Genomic DNA, 13,915 nt, shown 5'->3' on the forward strand with positions numbered 1-13,915 from the left:
TTCTTGTTAGTGTTAGTGTTAGAGTTATGGCAAATGTGAGGGTGCAGGTGAGTGTTAGGTTTAGGTTTAGGGTGGATTTTACGGTTAGGGTTAGGGTTAGGGTTAGGTTGAGGGTGAGGTTTAAGGTTAGATTTAGGGTTAGTGTTAGGGTGAGGGTTAGTGTTAGGGTTAGAGTTAGTGTTAGGGGAAGAGTAAGGGTTAGGGTGAGGGTTTGGATTAGGGTGAGTGTTATGGTTAAGGTGAGGGTTAGGATTGGGTTTAGGGTTACTGTGATGGTTCGGTTAAATTTACAATTACTGTGAGGGTGAGGATGAGGGATAGGGTTAGGGTTAGGGTGAGGTTTAGGGTGAGGGTGAGATTTAGGTTTAGAGTTGGGGTTAGGTTGAGGGTTAGTTTGAGGGTTTAGGTTAGGGTTAGTGTTAGGGTTAATATTAGGGTGAGAGTTATGGGGATGTTTAGGGTTAGGGTTAGGGTTAGGATTAGGGTTAGGGTGAGGGTTAGTGTGTGTTAGTGTTAGGTTTAGGGTTAGGCTTAGGGTTAGGATGAGGGTGGGGTTGAGGGTGAGGGTTAGGGTTAGGTTGAGGGTTAGGGTTAGGGTTAGGGGGAGGGTTAGGATGAGGGTTAAGGTTAGGATTAGGGTTAGGGTGAGGGTGAGGTTTAGGATTAGGGTTAGGGTGAGGGTTAGGGTTAAGTTTAGGTTGAGAGTTAGGATTCAGGTTAAGTTCAGGGGTAGGGTGAGGTTTAGGGTAAGGGTTACAATGAGGGTGAGGTTGAGGGTTAGGGTTAGGATTAGGGTTAGTGTGAGGGTGTGGGTGAGCTTTAGGGTTAGGGTTAGGGTGAGGGTTTGGATGAGGGTTAGGGTTAGGATTAAGGTTAGGGTGAGGGCTTGTGTGAGGGTTAAGTTTAGGGTGATGATTAGGTTTATTGTTAGGCTTAGAGTTAGCATGAGGTTTAGGGTTAGGGGGAGGTTTAGGGTGAGGATAATGGTAAGGGTAATTGTGAGGTTTTGGCTCAGCGTGAGGGTTAAGATAAGGGTGAGCGATAGGGTTAGGTTTAGGTTTAGGGTAAGGGTTAGGGTTAGGGTCACGGTGAGGGATAGGTTGAGGATTAGCATTAGGGTTATTGTGAGGTTTAGAGTGAGGATGAGGGTTAGGGTGAGGGTTATGGTTAGGGTGAGGGTTATGGTTAGGGTGAGGGTTAGGGTTAGTTTTAGGGTTATTGTTAGGGTTAAGGTTAGGTTTATCGTTACGGGGAGGGTTAGGGTTAGGGTTTGGGTGAGGTTTAGTGTTAGGGTTAGGGTTAGAGTTAGGTTTAGGGTGAGGGTGAGGTTTAGGGTAGAGTTCAGGTTAGGGTGAGGGTTAGGATGAGGGCTAAGGTTAGTGTAAGTTTTAGGGTGGGTGTGATGGTAAGGGTAAACGTGAGGGTTAGGCTGAAAGTGAGGGTTATGGTGCGTTGATTGTTAGGGTTAGGATGACGGTTCAGGTTAGGGGAAAGGTGTGGGTGAGGGTTAGATTGAGGATTAGTGTTAGGGTTAGTGTGAAGTTTAGGGTTAGGTTGAGGGTTAGGTTTAGGGTTAAGGTTATTGTTAGGGTTAGGTTTAGAGTTACGGTTACGGTGAGGGTGAGGGTGAGCGTTAGGGTTAGGTTGAGGGTTAGGGTAAGGTTTAGGGTTATTATTAGTGTTAGGGTTAGGGTTAAGGTTATGTTGAGGGTGAGGGTGATGGTTAGGGTTAGGGTTAGGGTTAGGATGAGGTTTAGGTTTAGGGTTAGTGTTAGTGTTAGGGTTAGGGTGAGGGTTAGGGTTAGGATTAGGCTTAGGCTTATGCTTAGGCTGATCATGATGGTGAGGATTTGGGTTAGGGTGAGGGTGAGGGTTAGGATGAATTTTAGGGTTAGGATTAGGGTTAGGGTGAGGACTAGGGTGAGGGTTAGGGTGAGGGTTAGGTTTAGGGAAAGTATTAGGTTTAGGATTAGGGTGAGGGTGAGGGTGAGTGTGAGGGTTAGGGTTGGTGTTAGGCTTAGGGTTATGTTGAGGGTTAGGGTTAGGTTTTGGGTTAGGGTGAAGGTGAGGCTGAGGATTAGGGTTAGGTTTAGGGTTAAGGTTATGGTTAGGGTTAGGTTTAGGTTTAAGTTTACAGTGAGGGTTAGGGTTAGGGTTAGGGATAGGCTTAGGGTTAGGCTGAGGGTGAGGGTGGGTGTGAGGATTAGAGTTAGGGTCATGGTTCAGGTTAGGTTTAGTGTTCTTGTTAGGGTGAGGGTTAGAGTTATGGTGAGGGTGAGTGTGAGGGTTAGGGTTATGCTTAGGGTTAGGATTAGGTTTAGGGTAAGTGTTAGGGTGAGGGTTAGCATTAGGGTTAGGGTTAGGGTTAGGATTAGGATTAGAATGAGGCAGAGGGTGGGGGTGAAGGTTAGGTTTAATGTTAGTGTGAGGGTTAGGGTTACGGTGAGTGTTAGGGTTAGGGTTACGGTGAGCATGAGGGTTAGGGTTAGGTTGAGAGTTAGGGTTAGAGTTAGTGTGAGGGTGGGGCTTAGGGTTAGGGTTAGGGTTAGGGTTATGGTGAGAGTGAGGGTGAGGTTTAATGTTAGTGTTAGGGTGAGGGTTAGGATGAGAATTAGGATTAGGTTTAGGGTGAGGGCTAGGGTGAGAGTGAGGTTTAGGGTTAGGGTTAGGGTTAGGTTTAGGGGTAGGTTTAGAGTTAGGGTGAGGGTGAGGTTTAGGGTTAGAGTTAGGGGAAAGGTGAGAGTGAGGTTGAGGGTTAGGGTTAGGGTTAGTTTTGTAGTTAAGGTTAGGTTGAGGGTGAGGATTAGGGTTAGTGTTAGAATTAGGATTAGGTAAGGGTTTGGATTAGGGTAAGGGTTAGGGTTATGGTTAGGTTTAGGCTTAGGGTAGGCTGAGGATGAGGGTGAGGATGAGGATTAGGGTTAGGGTGAGAGTTAGGGTTAGGGTTAGGTTTAGGTTAAGTTTAGGCTTAGGGTGTGGATTAGGGTTAGAGTTATGTTGAGTGTTAGGGTTAGGGTAAGGGTTAGGTTGAGTTTAGAGTTAGGGTAAGGATGAGGGTTAGGGTTAGGGTTATGGTGAGGGCTAGGGTGAGGTTGAGTTTTAGGGTTAGTGTTAGCGTTAGGTTTAGGGGTAAGGTTAGGGTTAGGGTGAGGGTGAGGTTTAGGGTTAGAGTTAGGGTAAAGGTGAGAGTGAGGTTGAGGGTTAGGGTTAGGGTTAGTTTTATAGTTAGGGTTAGGGTGAGGGTTAGGGTGATGGTGAGGATTAGGGTTAGTGTTAGAATTAGGATTAGGGTAAGGGTTTGAGTTAGGGTGAGGGTTAGGTTTATGGTTAGGTTTAGGCTTAGGGTAGGCTGAGGATGAGGGTGTGGGTGAGGGTTAGGGTTAGGGTGAGGGTTAGGGTTAGGGTTATGTTGAGTTTTAGGGTTAGGGTTTGGTTGAGGTTAGAGTTACGGTAAGGATGAGGGTTAGGGTTAGAGTTAGGGTGAGGGTTAGGATGAGGATTAGGGTTATGATTAGGGTTAGGGTGAGGGCTAGGGTGAGGATGAGGATTAGGGTTACTGTTAGGGCAAGGTTTAGGGTTAGGTTTTGTGATAGGGTGATTGTTAGGAGGAGGTTTAGGTTTACTGTGAGGGTGAGGGTTAGGGTTAGGTTGAGGGTTAGGGTAAGGATTAGAGTTAGAGTGAGGTTGAGTGTTAGCATTAGGGTTAGGGTTAGGGTTAGGGTTAGAATTACTGTTATTGTTAGGGTTAGTGTTAGAGTTATGGTGAGGGTGAGTGTGAAGATTAGGGTTAGGGTTAGTGTGAGGTTTAGGGTTAGGGTTAGGATTAGGGTTAGGGTGAAGTTGAGGTTTAGGGTTAGGTTTAGGGTTAGGTTTAAGGTTAGGGTTAGGGTTACAGTTAGAGTTACGGTGAGATTGACGGTGAGGGTGAGGGTTAGGGTTAGGCTGAGGTTTAGGGTGAGGTTTAGGGTTAGTGTTAGGGTTACTGGGAGGCTGAGGGTTAGGTTGAGGTTTAGGGATAGGGTTACGTTTAGTATTAGAGTTAGGGTGAGTGTGAGTGTGAGGGTTAGGGTGAGTGTTAGGCTTAGGTTTAGGGTTACGCTGAGGGTGAGGGTGGGGGTGAGGAATAGGGTTAGGGTGATGGTTTGGGTTTGGGTTAGTGTTATTGTTAGGGATAGGGTTAGAATTACGGTGAGGGTGAGGGTGCGGGAGAGGGTTAGGTTTAGGTTTATGGTGGGGTTTAGGGTTAGGGTTAGGTTTAGTGTGAGGGTGATGTTTAGGGTTAGATATAGGGTTAGGGGGAGGGTTACGGTTAGGGTTAGAGATAGGGTTAGTGTTAGGGTTAGGGCGAGGGTGAGGGTTAGGTTGAGGTTTAGGTTTATGGTTAGGGTTAGGTTTAGTTTGAGGATTAGTGTTAGGGTTAGGGTTAGTGATAGGGTGAGGGTACGTTTTAGGGTGAGGGTGAGGGTTAGGGTAAGGTTTATGGTTTGGGTGATGGTTAGGATTAGGGTTAGGGTTATTTTTAGTGTTAGGTTTAGGGTTTTGGTTAAGGTGAGGGTGAGAGAGATGTTTAGGGTTAGGATTAAGGTGAGGTTTAGGGTTTGGGTTAGGGTTACATTGAGTGTTAAGATGAGGTTGAGGTTTACAGTTAGAGTTAGGGTTAGGGAGAGGGTTAGGGTGAGTTTTATGGTTAGGGTTAGTGTTAGGGTTAGGGTTAGGGTGAGAGTTAGGGGGAGGGTTATGGTTAGGGTTAGGTTTAGGGGTAGAATTAGGGTTAGGTTGAGGCTGAGGGTTAGGGTGAGGGTTAGGGTTAGGGTTAGGATTAGGATTAGGTTAGGGTTATGGTGAGTGTGAGGGTTATGGTTAGGGTTAGTGTTTGCCTTAGGTTTAGGCTGAGGGTTTGGGTGAGGGTGAGGGTTAGGGCTAGTTTGAGGGTTAGGGTTAGGATTAGGGTGAGGTTTAGTGTTAAGGTTAGGGTTAGAATTATGGTTAGGGTGAGGGTGAAGTTAAGCTTAGAGTTAGTTTCAGGGTGAGGGTTATGGTGTGTGTTAGGTTTAGGGTGAGGGTTAGGGTAGGGGTGACGGTAAGGGTAAACGTGATGGTTAGGCTCAGGGTGAGGGTTACGGTAAGGTTGAGGGTTAGGGTTAGGGCGAGGGTTAGGGTTAGGTTTAGGGTCAGAGTTAGGGTTCTGGTTAAGTTTAGGGTTAGCTTCAGGGTTAGAGTAAGGTTTACGGTGAGTGTGAGGGTTAGGTTTAGGTTGAGGGTTAGGGTTAGGATTAGGCTTAGGGTGAGGGTGAGGTTTAGGGTGACACTTAGGGTGAGTATTAGGGTTAGGGTAAGGGTTAGCGTGGGGGTGATGGTAAGGGTAAATGTGAGGGTTAGCCTGAGGGTGAGGGTTACAGTGGGGTAATGGTTAGGGTTATGGGAAGGGTGTGGGTGAGGGTTAGATTGAGGATTAGTGTTAGGGTTAGTGTGAGGTTTAGGGTGAGGATGAGGGTTAGGGTTAGGGTGAGGCCTAGGTTGAGGGTGAGGGTTAGGTTTAGGTTTAAGGTGAGGTTTAGGGTTAGGGTGATGGTTAGGGTTAGTGTGAGGGTTAGTGTTAGTGTTAGGGTTAGTGTTAGGGTGAGGGTAAATGTTAGGGTGAGGGTTAGGGTAGGGGTAACGGTAAGGGTAAACGTAAGTGTTAGGCTGAGGGAGAGGGTTATGGTATGGTTGAGGGTTAGGGTTAGGGTGAGGGTTAGTGTTAGGGTTAGGGTGAGAGTTAGGGTTCGGGTTAAGTTTAATGTTAGGGTAAGGGTTAGAGTAAGGGTTACAGTGAGGGTGAGGGTTAGGTTTAGGGTTAGTGTTAGGGTGAGGGTTAGGAAGAGGTTTAGGGTTAGGATTAGGGTTAGGGTGAGGTCTAGGGTGAGGGTGAGTTTTAGGATTAGGATTAGGGTGAGGGATAGGTTTAGGGTTAGGGTTAGGGTTAGGGTGAGAATGAGGTTTAGGGTTAGATTTAGGGTTAGGGTGAGGATGAGTTTGAGGGTTAGGGTTAGGTGTAGTGTTAGAATTAAGGTTAGGGTGAGGGTTAGGATGAGGTTTAGGGTTAGAATTAGGGTAAGGGTGAGCACTAGGGTGAGGGTTAGGATGAGGGCTAGGGTTATGGATAGGGTTAGGTTTAGGATTAGGGTTAGGGTGAGGGTGAGTGTGAGGGTTAGGGTTAGGCTTAGGGTTAGACTTAGAGTTAGGGTGAGGGTTAGAGTTAGGGTTTGGGTTATGGTGAGGCTGAGGCTGAGGATTAGGGTTAGTTTTAGGGTTAGGATTAGTGTTAGTGTTAGGGTTAGGGTTATGGTGAGGGTTAGGGGTAGGTTTAGGATTAGGCTTAGCGTGAGGGTGTGGGTGAGGATTAGAGTTAGTGTTAGGCTTAGGCTTAGGGTTAGGGTTATTGTTAGTGTTATTGTTAGGGTTAAGATTGCAGTGAGGGTGAGGCTGAGGGTGAGGGTATTGATTAGGGTTAGGGTTAGTGTTATTCTTAGGGTTAGAGTTAGAGATACGGTGAGTTTGAGGGTGAGGGTGAGGGTTAGTGTTTGGGTGAGGTTTAGGGTTAGGGTTAATGTGAGGGTGAGGTTTTGGGCTAGAGTTAGGTTTAGGGGATGGTTAGGGTGAGGTTTAGGGTTAGGGTTAGTGTTATGGTTAGGGTGAGATTGAGGGTTAGGTTGAGGTTTAGGGATAGGGTTAGGTTTAGGATTAGGGTTAGGGTGAGGATGAGTGTCAGGGTTAGGTTGAAGGTTAGGATTAGGTTTTGGGTTAGGCTGAGGGTGAGGGTGGGGGTGAGGATTAGGGTTAGGGTGATGGTTCGTTTTAGGATTAGTGTTATTGTTAGGGTTAGGGTTAGAGTTACTGTGAGGGTGAGGGTGTGGGTGAGTGTGAGGGTTGGGGTTAGGTTGGGGTTTAGGGTTAAGGTTAGGATTAGTGTGAGGGTGAGGTTTCGGGTTAGAGTTAGGTTTAGGGTGAGGTTTAGATATAGGGTTAGGGGGAGGGTTAGGGTGAGAGTTAGGGTTAAGGTTAGTGTTAGGGTTAGGTTGAGTGTGAGGGTTAGGTTGAGGTTTAGGGTTAGGGTTAGTGTGAGGGTTAGTGTTAGTGTTAGGATTAGTGTTAGGGTGAGGGTAAGTGTTAGGGGGAGGGTATGGGTTAGGGTGAGGGTTATAGTTAAGTTGAGGGTTAGGGTTAGTGTTAGAGTTATTGTTAGGTTTAAGTTTAGGGTTATGGTTACGTTGAGGGTGAGGGTGAGGTTTAGGGTTAGGGTGAGGTTGAGGTTTATGTTTAGAGTTAGGGTTAGGGTGAGGGTTAGGGTTAGTATTAGTTTGAGAGTTAGGATGAGTGTTAGGGTTAGGGTTAGGTTTATGGATAGGATTAGGGTTAGGGTGAGGATGAGTGTGTGTGTTAGGGTTAGGTCTAGGCTGAGGGTGAGTTTGAGGGTGAGGGTTAGGGTTAGGGGGAGGGTTAGGGTAAGGGTTAGGGGGAGGGTTCGGATGAGGGTTATGGTTAGTTTTAGGGTTAGGGTGAGGGCTAGGGTCAGGGTGAGGTTTAGGGTTAGGGTCAGGGTGAGGGTGAGGCTGAGGGTGAGGGTTAGGGTTAGCATTAATATTAGGCTTTGGCTTAAGGTGAGGGTTAGTTTGAGGTTGAGGGTTAGCATTAGGGTTAGGAGTAGGATTAGGTTTAGGGTGAGGGTGAGGGTGAGGGTGAGGGTTGGGATTAGGGTTAGGGTAAGGGATAGGCTTAGGGTTAGGCTGAGGTTGAGGGTGAGGGTTAGGGTTAGGGTGAGGTTTACCGTTAGGGTTAGGATGAGTGTGAGGGTTAGGTTTAGGGTTAGGCTTAGGATTAGGCTGAGGGTGACTGTGTGGGTTAGGGTTAGGGTGAGTTTTAGGGTTCTGGGGAGGGTTAGGATGAGGCTTAGGGTTAGGGTGAGGTTTAGGGTGAGCGTGAGTGTGTGTGTTAGGGTTATCTTTAGGGTTAGACTTAGGGTTAGGCTGAAGGTGAGGTTGAGGTTGAGGGTTAGGGTTAGGGTGATGGTTAGGGTAAGAGTTAGGGGGAGAGTTAGTAAGAAGGTTAGGGTTAGGTTTAGGGTTGGGTGAGGGCTAGGGTGAGGGTCAGGGTTAGGGTTAGGTTAAGGGATACGCTTAGGGTTAGGCTGAGGTTGAGGGTTAGGGTTAGGGTTAGGGTTAGGTTTAGGGTTAAGGTTAGGATGAGGGTTAGGGTTAGGGTTAGGCTTAGGATTAGGCTTAGGATTAGGCTGAGGGTGAGGGTTAGGGTGAGGTTTAGGGTGAGGGTGAGTGTGTGTGTTAGGGTTAGCTTTAGGGTTAGGCTAAGGTTGATATTGAGACTGAGGGTTAGGGTTAGGGTAAGGGTTAGGAGGAGGGTTACGAAGAGGGTTAGGGTTCAGATTAGGGTTGGGTGAGGGCTAGGGTGAGGGTGAGGTTTAGGGTTAGGGTTAGGGTGAGGGTTAGGTTGAGGATGAGGTTTAGGCTTAGGCTTAGGATTAGGTTTAGAGTAAGGGTTAGGGTGAATGTGAGAGTTAGGGTTAGGGTTAGGGATTGGGTTAGGGTGAGGGTGAGGCTGAGGATTAGGGTTAGGTTTAGGGTTAGGTTTAGGGTTAGTGTTAGTGTTAGGGTTAGTGTTACTGTTACAGTGAGGGTGGGGGTTAGGGTTAGGGTTAGGTTTAGGCTTAGAGTTAGGGTGAGGGTTAGGATGAGGATTAGGTTTAAGATTAAGGTTAGGGTGAGGGCTAGGGTGAAGGTGAGGATAGGGTAAATGTTAGGGTAATGTTAAGGTTTAGGGTTAGGATTAGGGTTAGGGTGAGGGTTAGGATGAGGGTTAGGGTTACGGTGAGGGTGAGGATTAGGGTTAGGTTTAGGGTTTGGGTTAGATTTAGGGTTAGGGTGAGGTTGAGTGTTAGCACTAGGGTTAGGGTTAGGGTTAGGGTTAAGTTTAGGGTTAGGATTACTGCTATTGTTAGGATTAGGGTTAGAGTTATGATGAGGGTGAGGGTGAGGGTGAGTGTTAGGGTTAGGGCGAGGTTGAGGGTTAGGGTTAGGATTAGGGTTAGGGTGAAGGCGAGGTTTATGGTTAGATTTAGGTTTAGTTGGAGGGTTAGATCGAGGGTAAGGGTTAGGTTAAGTTTTAGGGTTAAGGTTAGGTTGAGGGTTAGGTTGAGGTTTAGGGTTAGGGTTTGGATTAGGGTTAGGGTGAGGGTGAGGGTGAGGTTTAGGGTTAGGGTTAGGCTTAGGCTTTGGGTTAGGCTGAGGGTGAGGGTAGGGGTGAGGATTTGGGTTAGGGTGATGTTTCGGGTTACGGTGAGGGTGAGAGTTAGTGTTAGGGTTAGGGTTAGAGTTAGGGATAGGGTGAGAGTGAGGTTTAGGAGTAGAGATAGGGTTAGGGTCAGGGTTAGGGTTAGAGTGATGTTTAGGGTGGGGGTAACGGTAAGGGAAAAGGTGTGATTAGGCGGAGGGTGAGGGTTACAGTAAGGGTGAGAGTTAGGGTTCGGGTGATGGTTAGGTTTTGGGTGTGGGTGAGAGTGAGGTTTAGATTGAGGATTGGTGTTAGGGTTAGTCTGAAGTTTAGGGTGAAGATTAGGGTTAGGGTTAGGGCGAGGTCTAAGGAGAGGGTGAGGTTTAGGGTTAGTTTTAGGGTGAGGTTTAGGGTTACGTTGATGGTTACGGTTAGTGTGAGGTTTAGTGTTAGGGTTAGGGTTAGTGTTAGGGTGAGGGTAAGTGTTAGGGTGAGGGTTAGGGTTAGGGTGAGGGTTATGGTTAGGGTGAGGGTTAGGGTTAGGTTTAGTTTTAGGGTGAGGGTTAGGATGTTGGTTAGGGTTAGGCTTTGGGTTAGGTTTAGGGTTAGGGTTAGTGTTACAGTTAGGGTTAGGGTTAGGCTTAGGTTTAGGCTGAGGCTGAGGGTGGGGTTGAGGATTAGGGTTAGGGTTAGGATTAGGGTTATTTTTAGTGTTATGGTTAGGGTTAAGTTTGCTGTGAGTGTGAGGCTGAGGGTGAGGGTTATGGTTAGGGTTATGGTTAGTGTTATTTTTAGGTTTAGGGTTAGAGTTACGGTGAGATTGAGGGTGAGGGTTAGGGTTAGTGTTAGGGTGAGGTTTAAGGTGAGGTTTAACGTTAGGGTTAGGGTGAAGTTGAGGTTTAGGGTTAGAGTTACTGTTAGGGGGAGGGTTAGGTTTAGGTTTAGGGTTAGGGTTAGTGTTATGGTTACTGGGGGAGTGAGGCTTAGGTTGAGGTTTAGGGATAGGGTTAGGTTTAGGATTAGGTTTATGGTGAGGGTGAGTGTGAGGGTTACGGTGAGTGTTAGGCTTAGACTTAGGGTTAGGCTGAGGGTGAGGATGGGGGTGAGGATTAGGGTTAGTGTTAGGGTTAGGGGGAGAGTTAGGGTGAGGGTTAGGGATAGGGTTACTTTTAGGGTTAGGGTGAGGGTGAGGGTTAGGTTGAGGTCTAGGTTTGTGGTTAGGGTTAGGGATAGGATGAGGGTTAGTGTTAGGATTAGGGTTAGTGTTAGGCTGAGGGTAAGTTTTAGGGTTTGGGTTAGGGTGAGGGTTATGGTTAGGGTGAGTTTTAGGATTAGGGTTAGGGTTATTGTTAGGGTTCGGTTTACCGCTTTGGTTAAGGTGAAGGTGAGGATGAGGTTTATCGTTAGGATTAGGGTGAGGTTTAGGGTTTGGTTTAGGGTTAGAGTGAGGGTTAGGATGAGGGTGAGGTTTAGGGTTACAGTTAGGGTTAGGGTGAGGGTTAGGGTGAAGTTTAGGTTTAGGGTTAGGGTTAGGGTTGGGGGAGGGTTAGGGTTAGGGTTAGGGTTGGGGTAAGGGTTACATTTAGGGTTTCAGTTACGGTGATGGTGAGGGTTAGGGTGAGGGTTAGGGTGAAGGTGAGGTTTAGGGTTAGAATTAAGGTTAGGGTGAGGCTGAGGGTGAGGGTGAGGGTTAGGGTTAGGTTTAGGATTAGTATTAGGGTTAGGGTTAGGGTCAGTGTGAGGGTTACGGTTAGGGTTAGGATTAGCCTTAGGTTTAGGCTGAGGGTTTGGGTGAGGGTGAAGGTTAGGGTTAGTTTGAGGGTTAGGATTAGGTTTAGGGTGAGGTTTAGTGTTAGGGTTAGGGTTAGAGTTTTGGTTAGGGTGAGGGTGAGGTTTAGCGTGCTGGTTAGTGTGAGTGTTAGGGTTTGGGTGAGGGTTAGGGTAGGGGTAACGGTAAGGGTAAATGTAAGTGTTAGGCTGAGGGTGAGGGTTACGGTAAGGTTGAGGGTTAGGGTTAGGGTGAGGGTTAGTGTTAGGGTTAGGGTGAGAGTTACGGTTCAGGTTAAGTTTAATTTTAGGGTGAGGGTTAGATTAAGGGTTACAATGAGGGTGAGGGTTATTTTTAGGTAGAGGGTTAGGGTTAGGATTATGTTTAGGCTGAGGGTTAGGTTTAGGGTTAGTGTTAGGGTGAGGGTTAGGAAGAGGTTTAGGGTTAGGATTAGGGTTAGGGTGAGGTCTAGGGTGAGGGTGAGTTTTAGGATTAGGATTAGCGTGAGGGATAGGGTTAGGGTTAGGGTGAGGGTGAGGTTTAGGGTTAGATTTAGGGTGAGGGTTAGGTTGAGGTTTAGGGATAGTGTTAGGTTTAAGATTAGGGTTAGGGTGAGGATGAGTGTGAGGGTTAGGTTGAAGGTTAGGATTAGGCTTAGGGTTAGGCTGAGGGTGAGTGTGGGGGTGAGGATTAGAGTTAGGGTGATGGTTCGTGTTAGGGTTAGTGTTATTGTTAAGGTTAGGGTTAGAGTTACGGTGAGGGTGAGGGTGCGGGTGAGTGTTAGGGTTGGGGTTAGGGTGGGGTTTAGGTTTAAGGTTAGGATTAGGGTGAGAGTGAGGTTTCGGGTTAGAGTTAGGGTTAGGGTGAGTGTGAGGTTTAGATATAGGGTTAGGGGGAGGGTTAGGGTTAGGGTTAGTGTTAGGGTTAGGTTGAGTGTGAGGGTTAGGTTGAGGTTTAGGGTTAGTGTTAGTGTGAGGGTTAGTGTTAGTGTTAGGATTAGTGTTAGGGTGAGGGTAAGTGTTAGGGGGAGGGTATGGGTTAGGGTGAGGGTTATGGTTAGGTTGAGGGTTAGGGTTAGGCTTAGAGTTATTGTTAGGTTTAAGTTTAGGGTTACGGTTACGTTGAGGGTGAGGGTGAGGGTTAGGGTTAGGGTTAGTTTGAGGTTTAGGTTTTGGGTTAGGGTTCGATTTAGGGTTAGGGTGAGGTTGAGGTTTATGTTTAGAGTTAGGGTTAGGGTGAGGGTTAGGGTTAGTATTAGTTTGAGAGTTAGGATGAGGGTTAGGGTTAGGGTTAGGTTTATGGATCGGATTAGGGCTAGGGTGAGGGTGAGTGTGTGTGTTAGGGTTAGGTCTAGGGTTAGGCTTAGGGTTAAACTTAGGGTGAGGATGAGGGTGAGGGTTAGGGTTAGTGTGAGGGTTAGGATGAGGGTGATGGTTAGGTTTAGGGTGAGGGTGAGGGAGAAGGTTAGGATGAGGGTGATGGTTAGGTTGTGGGTGAGGGCCAGGGTGAGCGTGAGGGTTAGGGGTAGGGTTAGCGTGATGTTTGGGGTTAGGGTCATGTTTAGGGTTAGTGTGAGTGTTAATGTTAGGGTTAGGGTTAGTGTTAGGTTTAGGGTAAGTGTTAGGGTGAGGGTTATCGTTAGGGTGAGTTTTATGGTTAGGGTGAGGGTTAGGGCTAGGGTTAGGTTTATTGTTAGGTTAGGTTTAGGTTTACGGTTACGGTGAGGGTGAGGGTGAGGTTTAGGTTTAGGGTTAGGATGAGGTTTATGTTTAAGATGAGGTTTAGAATAAGGGTTAGGGTGATAGTGAGGTTTAGGGTTAGAATTAGGGTTTGTGATAGGGTTAGGGTTAGGGTGGGGTTTACGGTTAGGGTTAGGGTTAGGGTTAGCGTGAGGGAGAGGTTTAGGGTTAGATTTACGGTTAGTGTTAAGGTGAGGGTTAGTGTTATGGTTAGGGTTAGTTTTAAGGTGAGGGTAAGTGTTAGGGTGAGGGTTTAGGTTAGGGTGAGCGTTATCGTTAGGGTGAGGGTTAGGATTAGGTTTAGGCTTATTGTTAGGGTTCAGTTTAAGGTTAAGGTTACGGTGAGGGTGATGGTGAGGGTTAGGCTTAGGGTTAGGGTGAGGTATAGGATGATGGTGGGTTTTAGTGTTAGAGTTAGGGTTAGCATGAGGGTTAGGTTGAGGGTTAGGGGTAGGGTTAGTGTTAGGGTTAGGATTAGGCTGAGAGTTAGGGGGTGGGTTAGTGTTAAGGTTAGGGTTGGGATTAGGGTTAGAGTGAGGGTGAGTGTGTGTGTTAGGGTTAGGTTTAGGGTTAGGCTGAGGGTGAGGTTGAGGGTGAGGGTTAGGTTTAGGGTAAGGGTTAGGGTTAGGGTTAGGTGAGGACTAGGGTGAGGGTTAGGGTGAGGGTTAGGTTTAGGCAAAGGGTTAGGTTTAGGGTTAGGGTTAGGGTGAGGTTTAGGGTTATATTTAGGGTGAGAGTTAGGGTTCGGGTTAAGTTCAGGGTTAGGCTTAGGGTTAGGGTGAGGGTTAGGGTTAGGGTTTGGGTTAGGGTGAGGGTGAGGCTTAGGATTAGTGTTAGCTTTAGGTTTAGAGTTAGGGTTAGTTTTAGGGTTAGGGTTAGGGTTACAGTGAGGGTTAGGTTTAGGGTTAGGGTTAGGTTTAGGCTTAGGGTTAGGCTGAGGGTGAGGGTGGGGGTGAGGATTAGGGTTAAGGGTTAGGGTTAGGGTAAGTTTGCGGTGAGGGTGAGGCTGAGGGTGAGGGTTATGGTTAGGGTTAGGATTAGGGTTAGGGTTAGGGTTAGTCTTATTGTTAGGGTTAGGTTTAGCGTAATGGTGAGGTTGAGTGTAAGGGTGAGGTTTCGGTTTAGGGTGAGGTTTAGGTTTAAG

The sequence above is a fragment of the Dipodomys merriami genome, unplaced genomic scaffold, assembly GCF_024711535.1.
Source record: "Dipodomys merriami isolate MVZ:Mamm:240054 unplaced genomic scaffold, mDipMer1.0.p SCAF_23, whole genome shotgun sequence".
Lineage (NCBI taxonomy): Eukaryota > Metazoa > Chordata > Mammalia > Rodentia > Heteromyidae > Dipodomys > Dipodomys merriami.